The following is a 20126-nucleotide window of genomic DNA, read 5'->3' as shown; positions in this document are numbered from 1 at the left end:
TATTATGAACATTTTTATTTCCCTGTTGGATTTGGGGCCACATAAAGATAATTAGATACCAAGTTTAGCATTGAAGTGTACTTAATGCAGTGTGGCTCAACAAAGGAAGGAGTTATTTATTTATAAATAGTGCATTCATTGATGATATTGCATTTATAATTAATTTTTATATATTGGGCACACAAAATGTTTGTTGAAAGGCTGCCTTGTAGCGTATGTATTATCCATCACTCATTATCTAAATATAAAAAGGAGCTTCAGTCTACTGTCTTTATTTTGGATAAATCAGAGAGTTATTTTTTCTTTTTAGTTTCAATATTGGAAGAATCAAGATGTAATAGAAATTCCTCTTTAGCAGACACCTTCTAGCACTGAGTCATTCAGCTGTACTCATTAAGTAAAGTATGCTGTTATTAAATGGCCGCTTAGTAATACAGTAGCAGCATAGGGGGGATATGTGTTTTCTTCACTGAATCAACATAATTTCAGTGGAGATAGATTTTATTTTTTTTTTTTTTTTTTTAAATCAAGAAGGAGATTCAGTTGCGCAGGCTTTATTACAGGCTATGAGAATCCTAGAGCCTAGCCTCCCAGGCTGTATGTGAAAATTTCACCCTGAAGAGGGGCTGCCTCCCTTCCCGTCCTGAGTGAGCGCTTGGTCCTGCTCTCTCACACCTGCATGCAAACACACGCACACACTAGTCATCCTCCTGTCTATTTCAGCGTGTGGCACATTGAGGGATTCAGGATGAGACCCCATCAGTTGTTTGGGAGGAGTAGGATTCTGGATGGCAGCAGAGCACAAAAGTAGAGGAGAGAGCACTGAGACTGCTGTTGTCACCCTGAAGGGATGGGGTTGCATTGAATGGAAGAGGAGCCTGGATCTGCTGCTGTGTTAGAGAAGAGGAGCAATGTGACTGACTACTGTTTTATCATCGTGACAAGGGGAAGTATGGTGGCTCAGAAGTAAAAATGAAGAAGAGCTATGTGACTTTCTGCACTATTTAGAAATAGTGCAAATGCTGTCCTTGGGAAACAAACGCAAGGCTTAAGCACAGAGAAATTTACCAGCACGTGAAGCAAAATGACATGTTAAGCGTGCCATGTAAATGTGACATTGTGTGTATTTGAATGATGTGGGGCTGGAAAAAAAGGGAATAATACTGAGAGTAAACTGAGGATAACAATTAACAACAGATATGGTTTTAAATCCAGTGTGACCCTTCTAGATTTTTATTTTTTCCAGAAATTCTGTCTTCTGGGCAATCAACATACAGGTCACACCAAATAAGACCATAGATCTTAGGAAGCTAACTGCAAAAGTAATGTGAAAGTTTTAACTTAAACCAGTTTAGTATTTTGCTTTACATTCATCTCTCTGGTATACCAGTCATGAATTGTAGTAAAGCTAAGGAAAAGCTCCTGCAGCATTTGCAGCGCATGTGGGTTGTGCCCCTGAAGTACTGATTATACGGTGCAGAAAGGCGACTGCATTTTTCATTATTTGAAACCTGGGTTGTGTTTCACTGTGGAAATTATGGGGGAGAGGGATGGACAAATGTAGGGAGATGAAGGGAAGAGGAGGAGTTGTGTGAGATAGGAGAATGTGTAAAATATGGGAAAAGAAAAAATTAGGTAGAGGGGCAGATTAGTGGGAGAACTGACAGGCTTAGGATACTGGTATGTAAATCCATGTTAGGAACAATCCTACGGCTAGAAGCTGAAATCACCTAATCTATATTAAGGTTTGTGTTACCTCTTCTTTTCAGAAGGTGCCTGTTACAAATAAGGGTGATGTCATGAGGTAATCCAAAGAAGTATTTTTGTGTATTGAAAGGTGGGAAGAATGTTCTTAATTAAATTCTCATCATATTTGCATATATTACATAATTCTGACTTCTGTTTGTGTTGATTTAGTTCATATTCTGTTGATACAAACGCTGTTGTTACTAAGCCAAATATTGAAACTATTCTAAAAATAGGACTTAGGTAATAAATCGAATGTCTTTTAATTTGCTGTATTGTTTTACATCTTGGGGGAATCATCCTCTCCCAACTGTATAAAATCATCTTAAATTCAGCCTTAACCCCCTTAAACCCCTCCCCCACAAAAATGGGGGCTGTTTCAGACAAGACAGGAAGATATCTTTGGTTGGTTCATACTTTCTGGCAAAAATAGGTGAAGGTATGCTATCATTTACTTTATTCCAGTGGAATAAAGATAAGCACGCTTATTCTTGATAAACAGTGCCGAGAAAACCCTGTTCTTAATTAAAAACTATTCCTCCCTCATCCCCCCAATACTTCATATATTTGATTGAATCAAGGAGTGTTTTGTCTTCAGAACAAATGGCTTAAAAAAGTAGTAGTAATTCTGTATTAACTGAAATGTAGAATGAGTTTAGGATGAGATTTAGACTTTAACTTTATTTTGGTTCTTTGTAGAATGATATTTTTTTTAAAAAAAATTAAGAGTAGATGGTGTTAATCTAACATCAAGACTGAAGAACCTACAGTCTACAAAGCCTTCATACAGCTGCCTTGACATCTAAATATATAGATGTCTGTGTTTTTCAGTAGCGAGGGATTTAAGCGCCTGAAGTTCTACTTCTGCACAGACAGCAGTGCTGGTTTGTCCTGTCTTCTGCCCAAGTCCTTCTGGGATCCTGAAATTAAGTGTTCTTGCCCATTAGCCGTTGTACAGATGTCTTTAATGCTCATCATTGGAAGTGAGTTCAGCACAAAGCGTAGCAGCCATGGCTATGGCACACTAATCACAAAAACTGTGTATGAACCAGAAAGGAAATATGGAAAAGATACGGAGTTGGTTGTTGAGAATAAATCTGAAAATTGCCGGGGCAAGAGGAAGCTGAATGGGAAAGTAAAGCCATGGGAAAAACATTGGAAAGAGCTAACAGATCTGTGAAGGCGACAGAAAGCTAAGAGATTATGCCGAGATTAAAAGGAAAGATAGTATATGAGAGCTGGAAGTTAATGAGAAATGGGATTCTGGTTGTGGGGAGGGAGCAATATATCATGTAATGAAGTTGACGAGAATGAAACAGTTACTCTAAAAAGGCAGGGAGACAGGACTGAGATCAGAAATGCCTGATAACAAGGACTGTGATTGGGGTGGTGGCACACGCCCCCAGGATTGGCAATGGTACAGCTTGGATGAGAAGGAGAGGTGGCCAAGTTTTGAGGGAGACTTCTGGGCATCTGTATTTCAATACAGAGGGAGCTTCTTTTCAATGGTTACTGTCTTTGAAAGAGCTGGAAATTAAACCAAGCTCAGAAAGCTGTCTTGAAGCATGTTTGAGTTACAGAGAACAAGTGCTGCAAAGCTGGCAAGGTGAAGAACTAAGGTTGTCTAGAACATGTTAATTGAGTTCCCTTGGACGTATGCATTGTGATATAGTTTTAAATGATGTGATCTCAGAATTGTATGGTCTTTTCAAGTGGACGAGAAGCATACGACACTATGCAGCAAAGGAGACAGGCCTTTGAAAACTTGCTTTCATTTGTGGTAGAAACTTTAAGACAGGTAGTGAATGGGGCAATGCACTACAAGAACGGAAAGGTGCGTCGCCCAGTTAAGGCAGATGAACACAGCTTCCCCAGAAAGTTAAATTATTATATAAGGCTAGATATTCTGATAAATGAGTTTTAGGACTCTGGTTGAACACTAAAGTTTGTAATGTTCCTAATTCCAAAGTTTCATTCTTTAAGTTCACAGGATGATATGACATCCCTCGCACGGGACTGCAGTGCAATCTGTGGTTATCCAGACTGCACCAAAGAGGAGCCCTGAGTGAGAACTAGTGTTTCTGTCCTCAGAGTGCTGTTCTGAAGTGGCACAGAATAACCTGGAGTAGATACAAGTGTGGAGCTGTGCTGTGACGATATGTAATTCAGTTAATGTGTAGATTTTCGGTACTCTCTTTTCTTCTAGCTGCTGTATTCACTGAATGAGGTCGGGGTCCTGTGGAAAAAAAAGGCATGTCATGACCTAATAAAAAGCCAGTCAGACAAGATGGGGGGGGGGGCAATTAATTGCATATCCTTAAACAGTAAAATAAAAATTGGGACTTCTGAAGTGCTTACCTTAAAAATTTGTTAGTTTCCACCTCATTGGACACCTTTCTTATTTTAAGATTTTAGGGTTGTTGAGGATGTTGATGTTTATATATAGCTTGTTGACTTTTGTTTTTTTTTAAATGGCGTGCTTTCCATATATTTATCCTGGGAAAATCGGGATGCACAATGTGCAAAGAAAACTTAAAAACTAGGCTGCGTAATTACAGTCAGTTTTTTAATTTCTGTTGACTTCTGGTAAAATCTTCTTTGAAAAACTGTACCTTGCTTACTTTTCCAATTATATGTTTAATTGCATGATGGAGAAGATAAAAAATAATTTTCTTTTGTTCTGATGTAATTGTAATTGTATTTTAGTGGAACTAACTCCATCTTTGTTTTCTTTCTAATCTGGTTATATTCTGACCATGGTCAAAAGTAAGACTGCAATTACTATTTAGAGAGACTAGTTTTAGTAGTAGTGTCATATCAAATGTATTGCTTTTCTATCCTCTTATTGTTAGATGGGCTGCTCTAAATGAGGTGGTCTAATTCTGGAAAATTTGAATATGTGCAGGTGGACTTCTGTGTCGGCAAAGCCACACTTATTTAATTGGAGCTCCATATGTCTGCAAAAATTGATTCCATATGGTTGAATATGTTTCTTTAATTCATACTAGTGCCAGAACAAAGTAGAATAACTTTATTTTTTGAGCTTCTCCTTAACTAAGTGACACTGCACCTGTACACAAACCGTTCACTTTTTCAAGTGGTAATTGAATATGTAGGATTTTCTTGTTGTAAGGTAGCTTAAATCTGTGGCTAACAAAGCCTTAACTGTGTCGCTGTCTGTTTGTACTCCTAAAAGCAAGCGATGAAATATATCTAAATCATGCAATCCCACCTTCTACTAGGTTGAATTTACATGAGGTTTCTCACAGAAAACTCTTTCATTTAAGTTTGTGCTGAGTCTAAAAAAATATCTATATGTAGAACTGGTCAAATAAAAAAAAAACAGTCTTTTTGCAGGGAAAAAAAGCTTTGAGTTTGCTTTTGGTTAAGCAAATTGATTGGAAAGAATCCTTTTATAAAAGCTGGATATCTGAATTTTTTAATTGCTGACAATTTGAGGACATAAGTGTTGATATAATCAAGAGATGAACTTAGGAGGAGTTATGTAAACTGATTTTTTCTTTATTTTTTTTTATTGTACACAGGTACCTAAGGATAAAACTGGCCTGAAGGGAAAATCTGGGGGAAACTGGGGAGCTTGACTGTTCTTGCACCTGAGTAAGTGAAATCTTAGCTGGGAATCAGCTTTACAGAACGTTAAAACCGTTATTTTTCAGCATCTCTGTGCCTAATTACAATGTGTAACTTGAGACAATACCTTGGCTTTTGAACTGAAGATTAGAAGTACTAGGGCTAGCTAAAGAGAATGTTGTATAGAGCCTTTAGTGCTTTGCCATAGCTTTGCTTTTTATTGCTACCCTTAAAGCCTTCATAAAATTAAACTTAGATTATATGCAGGATTTCTTGGTATTTTGGTGTTTTGCCTTTTCAGTTATTTATCTTGAGACTAATTTCTGAGTTTGAACAACCTCTGTTTCTTAAAGTTAAATTTAATCTTGCTGGTTTGTGAACATAATAAGGCACTGAGATTCAGCAGGACTGAAGTCCTAAGAAGAAGTCAGGTTAAGTATGAGGTCATCAGAGGATGAAGGCTGAGAAGATGACCTTGTTGTCGCCTAATATGGTTGTCTTGGGAAGGGTAAATGCTCATTTGAAGTTGTTTGAGACAAAAGCTGTTGTCTTGATTGGGTTTGCTTCTGTTAAATAGTTGGATTAGCTTCCATTCAAATAGCACAAGGACAGCTTTTCTTCATCAGCTTTGACAGGGCATGTGGCAGACATTCTTAGGCATCTGAAGGTCCCCAAGCAGTCCCAAATCCAGCCTACACAGGTTTCTGACAAGGCAGGAAGAATATTTTTCAGTTACCCACCTAGCTTCCTTTCCTGGCACTCGAAGCATTATTCTGGTTACAACAAATTATTTTACATGTCAAAAAGGTACTTTGTTGTATTATTTAACCTATTTATTTATTCGTACATATTCATATATGAAATGCATGCAATATTAATGAGTAGATAAGTATAGTATAGCATGAAACTTCTTTCTACTGGTAGTGTATTTTTAATAATGGGCAAGTTTATTGAGTTTTCTGAAGCAATTGCCAGAGCTGGAGCCTTTCTTCTGCTGACATTTATCATGCTAAAAGAATTGTGTTTAGTTTTGGAAGGCTTCAGTAAGTTGAATATCCTTACTGGTATCTACATTAAATTTTACAAACTCTACTTATCAGCTGGGAGTCTTTCGATTTAATCTGGTCTAAACTTGTTATTAGTGCATTTTATTCCAAATCTGTGCTGTGGTTTAATGATATTCTTGTACTGAATGCATGAACTTATAAATTGATATCTGTCACGTCACTGCATAAAAGTGGTTCATTTTGCCATAGTATTTGCTGTGTTTATCTCTTTGTGACAGGGTAGTAGACCAACAAGTCTCTCATTGCTTTTGATATTAAAGAGAATTAAATAATTAATACTTAAAAATATGCCAGGCTTTGTGAGCTATACTCACATAAGACTTTTAAATAATTCAGAAATACATTGTGGCAGCACTTACCATTATCATTTTTGATTTGTAAGTTAGGTAGTGAATCACAAATAATGCCTGAGACTGTATTACAAGTAACTGGTTGCTTTCCTGTGCGTTTGTAGTTCTCATTGAAGTTCTGGTTCCTGCAAATATTGTGCCTTGCCATACTTGCAGTCACTGTGCATGATTTTAGGAATTAGGTCTGTGGACTAGCAAACAGGTGTAAGGTTTATTAAAGAAGAGAAGTTCAGTATTCTTAAATGATAATGGCATGTTTTGAAATCAAAATTGTCTCAACGGCTCTATTTTAAATCCAGCAGGGACCTTTGAGAGAGGTTTTTGCCTTGTTTCTTTTAACTTCTATACTAACATGCAGCAAATGTTTTCATTTATTTCCTGTGTTATCAGTCCTACTCTGCAGTATTTTAGTCTATTGCTTTTGACAGTGATGAAAGACAGGTATTTCCTGACCTTTTGTATTTTGGGTGCTACATAAGCTCAGCTGTTCTCTTCGGGAATATTTTCTTCTCCTATCTTGTTCCCCTTTCCTCTTTTGGAAGGCAGCACTAGAAATTCTAGGTGCAATTGCAATCTTTTTGGAATTATGGTTTAAATGTTGTGCTTGCGTACATGAGATAGGAGCTTACCCATACAAAAGAAAGGTGGTCATTCTGCCGGGCTTGAGCATTTGTAGCTGTAGTGACTTCTGCCTTGACAAAGATACCATGTCAATGTAATGTTACTTTTCACTTGAAAATTATCCTTAATTCTTGTTAGAGGAAGGCAGAAGTCAGGAACTATTGAACTAAGCACAGGGGATAATCCAATTAAATTGTGTAGTCTATTCCTTTATGAATATAGGATTGATCTCTAATTTAGGTGTTTTATGCAGTTTATTATTTGCCAGTTATTGTAGTTACTGCATCACCTACAGATTTTCTCATTCAGATTTGAAATTGAGTGCCCTGGGGCAAGATTTTCTCAGTTAAGCATGGAAATAAACTGGCCGTATTTTTGAGAGCATCCTGCACGTAGCAGTTCTTGTGCCTGGTGTTCCAGAAAGATGCAGGGGTTTGTGCAAATCTCCCTCTGAGTTTGAAACAAGATAAAACGTATCCATGAGGCAACACTGCGTACTGTATTATGTTCTTTTTCAGGGATCAGTAGGTAAGTGATTAGTAGGTAGATCAGTAGTAGATCAGTAGGTAAGTAATCATCAGTCTGTGCCATATTTAGAGGCTGAAGTGAAGGCAACTGGTACTGTTGCTACAGCCTGTTGATACTGTAGGATGAAGCTCTTCAACTTCTTTTAGCAGTTAATTTCAGGGAGATTGTTATTATTTTTGCAAATTGTATTGTACGGTCTCTGACAGTTTTTAAAGATATCATATGCCCTGCTGTTCATAGTCTAGAATTCTCTGGAGATTTAAAATGCTTTCTCTACAGTATCTCTCTCACAGAGATCAATGAAGTTTCTTATTAGAGTTGTATCAACTTAGTGTCTATTGAAATCCTAAAAAAGCTGACATTCGATGGGACAATTCTAGAAGGTTTTTTTAATCTTACAAGAAATTTTTGGTTGAGGATTTTTGGTTTTTTATATTTTTGAGAGGGGTTCTTAGTTGTTTGGAAAGTGGCGTTTGAGTAACGGAAAGCTTCAGTAGCTGAAATTTTACGAAAAAGGAACCAAACAAATTTATTTAAACAATTTTATTTATTAAAATAGCTTGTTCTCAGACTGCTAACAGAACTGTAGTTGCAACCCGCTCCCACGCTTTGTCTTTGAAAGACAGCTTATTTTGATGAGACCTAAATTGTTGATGAAATTATATCTCCTTGTTTTGCCTGAAGCCAAGTGACACAGCCTTTCATTGGTGTTTGGAAAGTTGTATATCACTAAATTTGAAAGGTACCAAAGTCCTGTGGTTGGCCTCAGCATTAATATATATAGACACTTCTACTTTATGAGGCTGTAAACTAGATAATTCATCACTAGTGGGGATCTGGAGGTAGATGTGGGCTTTTAAAGAACAATATGTTATGTTACAAATTCCTTTGGAGGGCAAGTGTTTGTTTTTAGGGATTCCTTGAGAGTGGAAGCTTATTATGGTGGTATTGTGTGTGTAATAAATCATGTACTTTGCCTATGTTGTTTTTGTTTTTTTTTTTTTTCTTAAAGGTCTAAGACCATTCAAACATTCTGTCATAATAAGAATAACAAGTAGTATCCTCTCTGCAAACACAGAAGAGCGGGGAAAACATTAATTTGTGGGTGTTTTTTTTAAGTGTAATATTCTCACTCTCTATATAAATAAATGATAGTGTGTCGCACAATTCACGTGAACAGCAGTGCAGCTGTGTTGCTGTTGTCTGCCCAAACAACAAGAAATGAGAAGGAACAAGGGGATGACAAGGGGGATATGTATCAGAGATCGGCATTGTGGTATGAATGAATTGATGCTGTGGTTTTATTGGGGGTGGGGCACACTCATTACAGGAGGCTTCATCTGTTTGCTGTTCTTCGATATTTAGAAAGCATCTTTAGTGATCCTTTTTGCAAACCAGCTCATGCAGTAACTGGCAAAACAGAAGCAATTAGTGGTGTAATCTCAAAGGGAATCTCAAGCTTCACTTTAAGTGCAATGATTAAATCCACTAAAATGATAACCATTGCTGCCAAGAACTCCTGTAATTGGTCACTAATGTATTTTGTTGTAGCAGTCGATAACCACTGGATTTCATGCATGTAATTAGTAATGCATACACGTTTGGTCAGTAAAATTGAAAATCCTAATAACCGAGGCTAGAGGGAGTGGGAAGGAACACAGAGGTGGAGAACTGAAATAGTGCTCTGTTGATAGTACCTAACTAGAACTGTATGCTTCAATAAAACAAGTGTCCTACTGTGCTGGAATACAAATGGGCTGTCTGTGGCAGGATATAGCAAAGATGTTTGGCAGAGAGGGATTTGAAAGCTTCTGGCATAATGTAATTGAATTGGCCATTTCTTTAAAGATACAGCAAATTGTTTGCTGTGGCATTCATCATCATAAGGAGGGTCAGACAGCTTGCCAAACATATGATATTCATAATAAAAAGTAAAACGGTGACGCTTATATTTAAACACAAATCATGTTATCATGTTTGTAAAAGCTGTGGAAATGAATGGGAATATTTTTGGTGGTGCTGAGGCATTAGTAATCTAAGTAAGACTGTAATTCAAGAGGGGGAAAGCTCATAGTCAGGGAAAAGACCCCCAAGGGAATTCAGCTAGTGAGCAACATATGATCCCCCTGACTTGAGAGGATAGTAGGTGTTTTGGCAGGAGTGTTGCTGACTGTCTCTTCTGATCACTTAAGGGAAAATAAGCTTGTATGATCCCATTTTTTCCCCTTTAAGAAAACAAAGGGAAAAATAACAAAGAAGGAGGAATTAAGGAAGTCTTTAAAAGAGACAAAATCTAAACTGAAGCATTGCTGGATTTTGTTAGTCAGTTACGCCGTGACAGAACAAGATGATGCAACAACCTGTAGCATATCTGAAATGTCATAAGAAACGCTCAGTATTGTTACACTGGGAAACCCCTCTCGAGTCACATCCAGAACGCTGAACATAAATTGCATGATGACAGGGGCTTTGGGCCACATTGTGATGCCTCTGCAAATGAGTAGCTGTTAGCTTTTAGGTTCTAACGCATTCAGAAGACTGGCATTTTGATTTCTTGCACCACTGCACCACTGATAGGGTTGGAAATGGGAATCAAAATAATTAGATTGGATATATAGATCCCAGCAAACCAGCCAAGAAAGCGGCTGGGCTGGGGAGGGCCGCTCTGAATTCTAAAATGTGCTGGCACTTTTTTTTATGAGAGAGCGAGGACGGAGTAAACTAGAGCAGATGCTCACCATTTATATTCAAAGCATGTAATAAAATAATTGAATATATGCTTCCTCCTATTAAAGCATGTTAAAATCGGTAATAAAGTACATTAGCATTATATTAAAAAGGGAGCACAAATTTTCAGGTAATATATCTTAGTAACAGCATGCACAGTGTAAGGATGGGCAGACTGGGAAGTGGTCTTTTACCTTATCCGAAGCACTCCTCCTTGCTGATAGGGGGCTGTTCCCATCAGTGCATTTTCTGTTATTTTGTCCACTAGTAGCTTTGCAGTATTCCCTCTGGCAGTTTTTTCACAGGCCAACAGTTGTTCCCCTCCATTTGCCTTCCCTGCTAGTCACTCAATATTTTCCATTAAAAAAATTAAAAATCTTTCCATTTACTCCTTCAGTTTCCGTATCGGATAGAAAATGTCTTCCTTTTTATGCTATGCGGATTCCTCCTTTAGATATCTGTAAACTATTACCCCACTTTTTCTTTGCTCCACTTTTCCATTTTTTACCTGTACAAATTTATCTCTCAGTCTTTACTCAAAAGTCAGTTCTTCAAGTTTTTGCTTTTTAGGGACCCCTCTTCACTTAAACAGGAGATACAGATTTTTTCTGTTAGCGTGATTTCTGCTGCTTTTCTTTTTTTAAATTCTACTCTGTAGGTTGCCTGCCCGTACTCTCTTAATTCATTTATGGCTCAGTGCACTTTTTCCCTTCCTTCCCTTCCTTCCTTATTACTCTTTTTTTTTTTTTTTTTTTTTTGTACAAAACTTGTTATATCTTGCATTTTCCCAAGTGATATCTCTTTGTTACTTTCCATTTGTATTTCTATGTTTCCTTTTCATTGCATTAAATCCCAAGTCCTTCTTGTTTCTGCAACTTCTAATCTATCTAGTCAATGTTAAGCATCAGTCTAAAATAGCCTACTGGCTTGTGTGCACATCTGCGATGAGAAAAGCAGTGGATGCAAGATCTCCTGTGCTTTAAAGACAGATGTACAGGGCTGTATCTCTGCTAATACTATATGATAATAACACATGCTTAAGTATTTGCCTACTTTTGCAGAAGCCTGTCCTATATCCTGTCCCTAAAACACTGGCTGAATTTTTAAGCAAATCCAGCAGTTGTTGGCTCCAGTTGTAGTCAGTGGAATAAGCTATGTTGAGCTGTTTCTGGACATCCTTGTTCTGAACTAAAACACCAGCATTTTTCTCCCTGCTCCAGATCTCCAGGTGGTTTTAGATGTTAGTTTTCTTACTGTGCTCTTCAGATCATTATTTCATGTTACGCTACTCAATGGTAAAAGATAGTGATGAAGAATAGCAAAGTGATGTCTCTTTGTTTTGATCTGTGCAACCCCATAATATGTAAAGCTCCTTCAGAAGTTGTCATTTGTGTATCTTGAGGTGTGCTGAGGCCATACTGTACAGCTTGTATGTAAGTCTACTATTCAGTGATATGATGTATTGATGTAGGATTGCAAAACTAACAAATACAAGGTGTATTTACTATCCATATGGAAGGGATGGTATTTAATTAGTATGGAGGTGCAGTGGAGGCACGGTGTGGAGGAGCAATGCTCATACCTGAAGCTCGAAGTGTTTGGATGTGTCGGGGAGAGAGTTTGGGAGTTCTGGAGGAGCTCATCTTTCTGGTAGGAAACTGATAAACTCCATTCCGTTTACATAGAGACTGAAATTGTGAGTTGGTCATCATCTGGTAATAAGTGTGTGAAGATTTATGATATGAGAAGGCTCTTTTGTTTGGAAGTTATGGAAATAAAAAGATGCATTGGAAATAAGCTAAAGGTAGAAGAATTCTATTGAGTTACCTCTATGATGCCTTCTGCCCAATGCTGCTGTTCTGGCAGGTAAAACATACAGCCCGCTTAGGAGCCCAGTAAGGATTGACCGATGTTCAAAGTTTGCTTGGATGCTTGGCACTGATGTTTTATATAGATAATACGGAAAAAAATATTATTTTCTTTTTAATAATTCTTTCCTTGACCTTTATCTGCAGTGAAATTGGCTGGCAGTATCACAGTTGGTCTAAATGCAACATTTTATTTATGGCAATAATTTTATAGAAGAACAAATGGAGTTTGGGAGAAGAAAAGAAATGAATGAATCTTAGCTTTTTTAGACAAATAACTTGCTGAATGTGAATGAATGCAAATGCCACAGTCTTGAACAGAGATCAAATTAAATACCTTTTGCAGGTTCCATAATGCCCATCTAAGAGGACGGCAATATTGATCCCCATGTTTTGACTACTGCCATTCAGTCAACAGTATAGCAGTGTATTTTACACAGGCTGTAAAAACAAGGCAGTGTGTTACACAGGTAATATTCTGTGTACCTGTTAAGAGTGTTAAATGCTATTAAATATTTCCCATTCCGATGTACAAATAACCTTTGGTGATATGAATTCTAGGTAATGGAAGCACCTTTCATATTTCAGCACCACAGTATAGCATTTGTTTTGTTTAGGAGACCTGCAGATGGCTTTAATCTTCTATTTTAAGTTATTAAAGTCACATGATATAAATAGCAGGATGTGCCACATAGTTAACTTGACTGTGCTGTAACTCGGAACAAACTGGGCTGTTTCTTCTTTGTCAGAAAGACTTTCTGTGCTTGTTGTTGTCTTATCCTTGAGTATTGGAACCATGTTTATGTCCTCCTTCTACAGTAATCTTCAGAACTAATTATAGTCAGTTCACTACCAATGCACATTATATGGGATGACTTCTTTTGCTGTAACAAATGAACTCAGCTCTTCATTATTCTGTGTTGACTTTGCTTTTGAAGGCCATCTGAAAATAGGTAAAAGAATATTCAAAATCTTTTGCTTTTTCTGATCTCTTATGCAACAGAAACATGGTGAGTGCTTTCCTCTTGTGAGGTAGTATACAATCAAGGAAATTTTTAGGCCCTTTCTAAACTGGTGGAGAAGTTTCATTTACACACAAACTTATCTGTAAAGAGATACATATAGTTAGTTATTGAAAAAAAAATAAATATCATGGCTGTGTAGGCCTCAATTTTACCAAAGAATGTGGAAAATGTTTTTGTATTTTTGAAACAAACCCCATTATTATTATGAGATCTTAGGGGAATGTGTTTTTGAAACTTGCTTTGTTACTGTAGCAAGTTTTTTAGATGTTCAAAGCATTAATTCTTATATTAATATAATACCCTTCTCCTACCCATTGTTTGGAAAAATTAGTCTTGTTTAGGAAATGATAAGTGACAGCACTGATATCTTAGCTCCCTACCTTGGCAAGTGCTTCCCTTATTTTCCTTTTCCATGCCCCTCTCCAGGAACAAAAGCAATACAAAAATGCAGATGTTGAAAGGCACAAAAATGTGTTTAAAGTATTTTCCTTCTGCCTTGGAACAATGGTTGCTGACAGCAGAAGGCTTGCTTGCTTGTTAAAATTAGATTTGAATCATCAGTGTAATAGTGGTAGGAAATTGTAGGATGGAAGAGTGCCAGGAAGCCTATCTATATCTGCCCTTTCAGTACGCGTAAGGTGGGCCCTGAATGACTTTAGCTGGCTCCTCAGTTGAGCAAGCTTGTCCTAAATGACAAGTACTTGTTTAAACATCCTTAAAACAAAATACTTTGTGCCTGGGCAAAAGCCATTTAGGTGGGTTACCAAGAACAAGACTCAAGCACAGCAATGTTAAGATGGCTGTTACAACTTAAGCTTCCTAAGTGTGTGTTTCTTGCTGGTTCGTCACATCACACTTAATTGGGTCCAAGCTTATTACCTCTCACCATTTTCTTGGACTAGGATAAAACACTCTGTGTTTAGGGGCTTGGTTTAGTGGATTTTAGGATTGTGAAAACACTGCAAAATTTTCTTGGGCTAGCTGCGAGTAAACTAGAGGAGATGCCTGCTCTGAAGCTGCGTCAGAGTCAGCATCGTTCTGGCTTATTCTGTTTCTCCTCAGCTGTTTTAAGGCAGTCTGGTACCCAGTTGCTTCCTTGCTATAGTTATTATCCGTTGGCTTTGCAGTAACACAATCTACGGAAGACAGTGACCTCTCTATGCACCTTAAAACCATTCACAGAAATGGTTGTAATTCTGCTGATGCAGAATGCAGCTGCCCATTTAAATCTCTTTCTCTTACAGATGGGCTGGTTATGTCTCTGCTGTGTACTGGCTTCTATTTCATTTCTGGTGCGTTTTTTACACTATTTCCATAAGCAGCTTGGTTCCTGATTACTTCAGGGAGTGCTTTGCATGATATAATGGTAATTGATATCAGCTGAAGTGCTAAAGCTACCAGTCCCCTAATTTAAATTAGTGCTAGTCAGAGATGGGAGAGCCAAAAGCAGGATTGTGCATGGGAGAGGTCTCTGCTTTTGGAATTTATTTAGTTTGCTCTCATAACAGAGTAAGAATTTTCTGGCCTTCAGGTTGTGCGGTTATTCTTCTCCTGGATGGCAAAATGGAATCAAAGTAGTTCTGAAGGGATGATCAAGGAGGAATTTTAGCTGAAGTGTTTAATGATGTTTAGTGCATTACTGTTCTCTTCATCAGTGCTATGAAGGCAATCAGACATATTTTAAAATAAATCTACATAAATAACTGTCTTATAATAATGCAGCATTGGTTTATATCTTTTTATATCATTTGTTTACATCTACTCCATTTAACACTCTCTCTTGTATGTATGTATGTATCCATCTATCTGTATATATCTGGAGTTTATATATATAATGTTTATTTATTTTATGGAGACATAAGCAGTTCTACAGCTGGACTGTATTGTTTATAGGTATTATTTAACTGTTGGCAAATATTTGGAAGGCACAAGACCACCATAGTTTCATGAGACTGGTATAGCAAACTTGATTGTACCCAAGAGAAAATTGAAAGTGTTGCCTGAGCATGAGAGGCCACCTTGAGTTGACCTGCTTGTGTGTTCAGCTTATAGACTGCAGTCCGTACTCCTGCATGTGTACCAACTGGAAGAACAGTGGGTTATGTGGAAAATTTTGCTGGAAGTTACTGATGTATTTATTTGTGTTTGAAAAAATGGATGGGGATTGATTGATCTAGTTGTTGTCCCTGGAGCCCTTAGAGGCCTGGTAGAAGGATGTACTGTTAGGTAGGCTTCAGGTCGCCCAGATGACAGTGGTTTGCACAGTTCCACTGGTAGCTTGTTCTGCTCTCCAAGATGTTTCCATAAACGTAACTCATGTTTTCTTTTCTGTACATTGAGTCCATTATTTATTGTTATATCTTTGCTGATTAATTTAATTGCTTGTCCTCTTTGTCATATCCTGCATTGTATTTGTATACAGTTGTTTGCCATGTTTCTCAAGACAAGGTCAACAGCCATTCCCTTAAATAGTCCAGATACTTGTGGTATGTAGAGCCTTTTTGTAATAGTTCTTCCTATTTGTCTTGTCTATAAAAGTATGTAAGTCTAATCTAGAGTATTAGGGTTTTTACAACCTTACCACTTAGATTCTAGTTCAACTCAGTGCATTGTGATATTGCATATACTCTTAATCATACTGTTAGCCAGTATCATCTTTAAACATATTCCATGTCCCCTGGGTGTCCACCTACCATCTGTTATTTTATCCCATTAGATTTCTACCAGATTTCCCATTCTGTCCAGCATACTGTGCTGAAAAATTCCTCCTTATAGTTTCCCTTATTGATTTCCCAGTTTAGCCTTGATTACACAGCTAATCAGATTATCGTGACTTTTTCTATTTCTCGCCTCCCTGTGCTTTCCAATTTGATCAAAAGCATATACTGGGAGCTGATTCTCTTCCTTTTTGCACACAAGTATTTGTGTGCATGCAGGATGAGTATACAAGAATCTTCTAAACTCTGTTTTCTTTTCCGTTCGCCTCGTGTGGTGGGTATAAAGACTTGTGTGGAGCCCAATTCTTCACACCTTCAGCAGCCTCTCAGCCTCCGCTTCCTCCTGTGGGCCAAAGGAATTATTGAATAGAATCATAGAATTGTTTTGGTTGGAAGAGACATTTAAGATCATTGATTCCAACCATTAACCTCACACTTCCAAGTCCACCACTAAACCGCGTCCCTCAGCAGTACATCTGCCCGTCTTTTAAATGCCTTCAGATGGCGACTCAACCACTTCCCTGGGCAGCCTGTTCCAATGTTTGATAACCCTTTCAGTGAAGAAATTTTTCCTAATATCCAATCTTAACCTCCCCTGGCACAACTTGAGGCCATTTCCTCTCATCCTGTCACTTGTTACTTGGGAGAAGGGACCAATTTCCACCTCTCTACAACCTCCTTTCAGGTAGTTGTGGAGAACAATAAGGTCTCCCCTCAGCCTCCTTTTCTCCAGGCTAAACAACCCCAGTTCTCTCAGCCTCTCCTCGTAAGACTTGTGCTCTAGACCCCTCATCCCACTGCCCATTGGCAGTTGACCCCAGCCCATCCAAATGCAGGGGCACACAAGGGCCGTCCGCCCTCCCTCCCCTTCTCCTTGCCCCACGCTCCTGCTCCCTGGGGGCTGTCAGCTCTGTTGTCATGCCGCCACGCAGCTGAAAAATAGCTTTATTTGTGAGGTGAGCTTCCAGTCAGATCAACAGTCTGCTTCAGCCCCTGTCCCCGAAACATGGCAACAGTAGGGTCTTAAATAAGCTTAGGATGGCTATTAATACACAACGCTGAGTCACTGCTGAAATGCTTTACTTTGCGGTGCACCTTTTTAAAGCAAACCATTGCCAGATCCTGTCTGCCTTGAACAGGCTATAAATTGCCATCCTGGGCCACTGAATGATGAGTGGCTCAGCTGTTTGTGTGGAGAGGCGAGGTAGGCACGTGTGGAGAATTACCTCAGTGGGTGTCTGCAGCCACCCTGCTTCTGCTCCAGCATCACTGCCCAAATAAAAACCTGGGGAAATGCTCTCCAAGCAGGAAAAGCGGCTTTCTGTTTTCTTTAAAACCTGCAAGGAATTTAGTATTCTGGGAAGATGTGTGAGAATTATTTACAAACACTGGCAGTCTTACCACCAGATGACTGATGTCAATAAATTCTCTCATGATATTGTTGTTGTAGGAATACCTCAGCAGGCTGGAGCTCGGACCTGGTGATAGTTCCAAACAACTGAGAGAGCATCTCTTCTGTTAACTGACATTCCTGCATCAGGGACCATAGGGCAGGAAGGGGTTCTTTCATTCACTGTTCATTTTTTGTATTGCTGGACAAAAGCTTGCCTGATAGAACTGCATGTCTTCATGGCTAATAAGCTCAGTCAGTCCTTGGTTTTTGTCCATGTACTACAGGAATTAAACCGTACAGAATGTTACTGTGGAATATTTAGGTTAATTTATAAATACAAAGATTCATGTGTACAAATTGGCTTCAGTCTTAATTGATTTAGAATACTTGATTAGACAACACAGCTGAGCCAACGTAACTCTTTCTGCTGCTGAGAGAGGTGGTTCGTCCCTTGCTTTTGTCTTCCCTTCCTTCTGGCCATATGGTGCTCGTCTGACTCCTCGCTCCACCGCTGAACTCCTTCCTTCCTGGAAGAGATCAAGCCATTTTATCTGGTTCGACGGTATAAAACAGGTGTGAGGAACTGTGCGCTTCCCTTCTGGAAACCGTGTTTCAGCACAAGGGTTGCAGGTCTAGTGAGAAAACCTCCAGTGCCAACGGGTATGAGCTAGGTCAGCATGGGTTCATTTCTACTTACTGTTTTGATCAAGAAAAGGAGTTGTCTGGTTTTACATATATCTTCTGTGATATATTTTTAGACGTTACCACCTGCACATGATATAATAGTCCCGTGGCAAAAAAAAAAAAAAAAAAAAGAGAGAGAGAGAAAAGAATGGCATTTCTCGCACAGATGGCATGATTGATAGAGCTGTAGTTTTAGATACTTTGTATTTTAGTGGAGTGAGGAGACTTTCTACTCTTGAACTTACACTATCCTACATTCCAAAGTGAAAGATATTAATAAGTGCCTTGGTGCATGTATACTTGGCAGAAAACCGTTACTACTTTACCCAGTAAAAAGTCAATGATCACAAAACGAAAGTGTTCTTCACCAGCTAATCATGTAGAACATGGCTACATTTCAGTAGTTTTTGTGACTGATGAGGGCATCGCATGTTTGAAGTCTGGGTCCTCTACTTGTGTTTATTTGGACTTTCTGTCTTACTGGGGTTCTGCAAAGCTGGCAAGAGCCACCTCTGGTGTACTGCCATCCTTTACAGTAGCCCCATTGGAAAGCATGGTGTAAAGTAATGTAGTAATTCTGGGAAACAGTTGCGAAGTTTACAGCATTAGGAATGCTGGGTTGAGCACCATCTTGATTTGGCAACGGCCTTAAGCAAGTGTGTGGGGAAAGTGCAAATGCAAAGGTGTCAAGGGCAAACTTAATGCTTGCGCCCAGGAGGTGAGGCAGACACTAGGGCAAGAAATGTCCTTGTTGGTGTTTCCTGGGTTCGGCTGGCGCTGCCATGTGCCTGGCATGGGAGTGGTGGTGGGTGGAGGTGGGAGCTGCCCCGGAGCCCTGGGGAGGCAGTCGGAAGGGAGAGGTTGGAAGCAGGATTGTGCCTCTGGCTGGAGGAAGCGAGAGAGGAGATGCCTTCCTATCTGACGGCTCGGGTGTGCTCTTCTCATATTTAGGGTCTCAACAGTCTTCATAGCACTTTCATTTATGTGTCATCTCCTTAGCTGTTCTACTGTTTTCTATACAGAAAGGAAACTTAGTAGGTGTAGTGCTAAAAACAGATAGTATTGACAGCAGTCCGAGTTTTTTGGGATTCCTGGCCATCAGCACTATGTGACAAAAAGCACTTACAGCTGTCCTAAACAAGTACCTTAGGTTACAAGATTGTACTGCTATCTCTTGTGGACCAGCCACTGGAAAGAGATGTCCAAGCTGGATGTAATGAATTAAACGTGCCTTTGCACTAGCAGAGCCAAGCCAGGCTCAGTCTTGGTCTGCCAGACCCTCTATGGGTCGAACTGAGCCTGAGGCACAGGGACTTCGGTGGCTTCAGGGAATCACCTTCTGTTTGTGCAGCCTCTGGGTGGAGAAGGAGCCTGGTGCAGCACGCTCACACCAGCCAAGCAGAAGCCAAATGGGAGCGGTGGCCAAATGGGGGCATGCGTCCCCCACTAGTTGGGCTTCCTTCAGGGCTGGCTGGGTGAGCCGGCAGAGCTGCCTGCTGACCAGGGGCTGGCTGGAGCCCAACTTCATCAGTGGAGAGCCAGGGCTGGGCAGGCAGCAGGCGTAGGGTAGTGGAGGACTTCAGCAGCCGTTTTTAAGTCGTCTCTGCTGACAAAACCGAAGTGGGATTTTTTTTTCCCCAGCAGTTCTGAGCATAGGTAAGTCTGAACACATTTTGCATAGGACTGAAAAGGCAACCCCCCTGTGCCCAGGGCTTCTTGCTGCCAAATTTCAAAACACTGCTGCAAAATAGGGAGGTTTATGAAATCGACAAGAAAGAGGCTTATAATAGAAAACAGAAGTAAACATAC

The 20126-nt window shown here is 39.2% G+C and overlaps 1 protein-coding gene across 1 annotated transcript in view; it reads left to right on the top strand.

The window, feature by feature from the left end:
* TBL1X (transducin beta like 1 X-linked) overlaps nt 1-20126 on the top strand; it is a 209944-nt gene that overhangs the window by 60554 nt on the left and 129264 nt on the right. Inside the window, exon 2 of the mRNA XM_082483713.1 lies at nt 5292-5364. The gene's annotated coding sequence lies outside the window, so the exon portion shown is untranslated. The remainder of the gene's footprint in view (nt 1-5291; nt 5365-20126) is intronic.

Source organism: Vanellus vanellus (genome assembly GCF_965231255.1).
Source record: "Vanellus vanellus genome assembly, chromosome: 1".
Classification (NCBI taxonomy): domain Eukaryota; kingdom Metazoa; phylum Chordata; class Aves; order Charadriiformes; family Charadriidae; genus Vanellus; species Vanellus vanellus.
This window is presented reverse-complemented; position numbering and strand designations above follow the sequence as displayed.